Below are 3,298 nucleotides of genomic sequence, written 5' to 3'. Positions count from 1 at the left end.
ATAGAAATCCTTATGCCACACAAATTCCTCATATGCCAGGGCTCACCATAACTGATACCAGCTCACTTGATTCAGCTCAGTTTAACATTTACACAGAATTGGCCATTTACAAAATCTTACATAAGTTAAGTAGAAAAATAGAAAAGTGAGGTTTTCTGAAAGAGTTTGGGTTTTTCCGGGAGCCCTCTTAGCGCAGCTGGCAGTGCGTCAGTCTCAGAATCTGAAGAGTTTGGGTTTTTCCTTCAATGCTGAACAACAGAGGTCCCCAGTCTTTCTGGCACCAGAGACCAGTTTTGTGCAAGACACTTTTTCCATGAACCAGCGTGGTGGGGGGGGGATGATTCTGGAATGATTCAAGTGCATGACATTTATTGTGCACTTTATTTCTATTATTACTACATTGTAATATATAATGAAATAATTATGCAACTCACCATAATGTAGAATCAGTGGGAGCTCTGAGCTTGTTTTCCTGCAACTAGACAGTCCCATCTGAGGGTGATGGGAGACAGTGACAGATCATCAGGCATTAGATTCTCATAAGAAAGCTAGATCCCTCGCATGTGCGGTTCACAGTAGGGTTTGAGCTTCTATGAGAATCTCCTGCTGCTGCGGATCTGGCAGGAGGCTGAGCTCAGGCGGTAACGCTTGCTGGCCTGCCACTCACCTCCTGCTGTGCGGCCTGGTTCCTAACAGGCCATGGATCGGGTACTGGTCTGTGTCCTGGGGGTTGGGAACCCCTTCTCAAAGACACACTGGGTGGTAGGAGGGGCTAAAGGTGGAGAGGCTAAAGGAAAACATGAGATCTGGGCTAGCCACAAATCAGATAGTAGGAAACTGAAGAGCTAAAAATTTACTTCAGAATTGAATGACTTTTGTAAAATCTGGCTAGATTCCATGAAATCATTTTAAAACCGCACTATGTAAACTTTTGCCTTTGCATGCTATGAAGACATTAGTCCTTGTTCATGTGGACTTTTTTATGTTTAAAAGGGAGAAAACGGTTTGCAGTGAAACTCTTCTATCTCAGTCTTTGAGTGTTGACCATCGGGTGTCGGAACAGGACTTTGGAATGCCTGCAGGGTAAACCTTTGGCCTGTGTTAGTCAGGGAATGACCTAGTTTGGTAAAACAGAGGATAGTTTTGAAATATGGAACTTTCCCGAGGCATAAACTGTCATTGTAAAGTTGTCAATCAAAGTCTGGTAGGACTGGGATGGTGTCTCGGTCACTCACTGGACCTCCAGTTCCATCCACGTTGCTGCAAATGAAAGATTTCCTTCTTTTTCATTGTGTCTGTTTTCAAAGCGAGTTTTGATAGGCGAGAGAAGGGGCTCTGAGAGTTGATTAGGGCCATGCCTGAGAAGGGGTCTCAGTCAACTGATGCCATTGTGGTCATTCCTGTCCCAAGCGGAAGGCTTTAGGTCACAATTTCCTCAGGGAAACTGAGGAGCCCTTCACACAGTTACAGCCTCATGGGACTAAAAAGTGTGAAATGGGCTAAGCAAATGAGAGGCTGGGATGACTTCACTCTCGCCAGGAAGAGTGAAGGGAGCAGGCATGGGTCACTGGCAGTTCTACTTCACAAAGGCTGGTGGCAGTGCCAATCCTGCGAGCTGGCCTTGCCCTCCTGTGGTGGCAGTGTACACGTGGCATGCAAGCACATGCGCAAGTCATCTGGCTCCAAGGGCGGCCAAGGGCTCCAACATCTGTCTCAGTCTCTGCCAGGGCATGGGAACCCCCTCTTGAAAACTTGGAACTTTTCCTTTCAATGATTGTTTCTGTCTGTCTGCTTTACTTGACTGGGAGCCGCTTCTAGGAAGGCTCTCTCATTCATGTTGCATATAATGGGCATTCAGTAAATGGCTGATGATGATACACTTTTATTACAAAAATAAGGCAATGGAGACTTGAAGAGGTAAAATGATTAGCTCAAGGTCACTGGCAAGGACAGAGCTGGAATGAAGCTCGGTATTCCCGTCCCAGACAATGTCCTCTCACCGATATCCTGCTGCTTCTCCCTAGGAGAAGGAGGAAAGATGACAGAGCATTTATAACCGCCATCTGTTCTTTTCATTAACATCTGACACTGGTGTTTCCCCACCGGGAGGGATTTTGCCCTCCCTTCCCCTCAGGAAACATTTGGCAATGTCTAGAGACATTTTCGGTGGTCCTAAAGGGAGAGGGTGTGCAACTGGCTGGAGTGGGTAGAGGCCAGGGATGCTGCTAAACATCCTGCGATGTGTGGGACAGCCCCTCACAAAAGAGAGTTATTTGCCCCAATATCAGTAATGCCAGGGTTGAGAAAGCCTGACCTCATGTCAGCATTAAAACCTTGTAATGAGAAGAGACATTTCAGGAACAGCAAGAAAGGGGTCGTAGGACCTGGCAGGTTGTGCCCTTTCTCTTCTTTGTTTTTGATACATTATATTTGTACATATTCATGGGGCACATGTGAAATTGTGTTATATGCATGGAACGTGTAATGATCAAGTCAGGGTGTTTAGGATACATACCCATCACCCGACCATTTCTATGTGTTGAGTACATTTCAAGTCCTTTTCTAGCTATTTAGAAAACTGTGATACCTTGTTGTTAACTATAGTCACCCTGCTCTTCTATCAAACATTAGAATGTATTCCTTCTGTCTAACTCTATGGTTGCACCCATTCAGCAACCTCTCTTTGCCCCCACTCCCTACCCCCAACCCACACACCCTTCCCAGCCTCTGGTAACCACCATATACTCTCTACCACCATGAAATCATCTTTTATGGAATCATGCAATGTTTGTCTTTCTGTGCTTGGCTTATTTTTAACATAATGACCTCCAGTTCCATCCACGTTGCTGCAAATGAAAGATTTCCTTCTTTTTTATTGTGTCTGTTTTCAAAGCGAGTTTTGATAGGCGAGAGAAGGGGCTCTGAGAGTTGATTAGGACCATGCCTGAGAAGGGGTCTCAGTCAACTGATGCCATTGTGGTCATTCCTGTCCCAAGCGGAAGGCTTTAGGTCACAATATGTCCAATACATCTCCCGCCTATGATCCACTGGATCCTACCTATGATCCACTGGTCCCAATAAACCTTGGGACCCCCAAAATCACGAAGCCACATGGAAAAGTCAAGCTGGGAACTGCATTGGGCAAACCTTGCTCCCATTCTATTCCTAAGTAAGATAGTTTTTCTAAGCTATAAGAAACCTTTTTTAAGCTTTAAAAGGGTTTTAAAAAGCTACATTCCTCACAATTTGCCCACGAGGAAATTCCTTGTGGAAAAAGGACAGGCAGAAGTCAGAGTCA

Source organism: Mandrillus leucophaeus, unplaced genomic scaffold (assembly GCF_000951045.1).
Source record: "Mandrillus leucophaeus isolate KB7577 unplaced genomic scaffold, Mleu.le_1.0 Scaffold217, whole genome shotgun sequence".
NCBI classification, from domain to species: Eukaryota; Metazoa; Chordata; class Mammalia; order Primates; family Cercopithecidae; genus Mandrillus; species Mandrillus leucophaeus.
Note: the sequence above shows the minus strand (reverse complement) of the source record.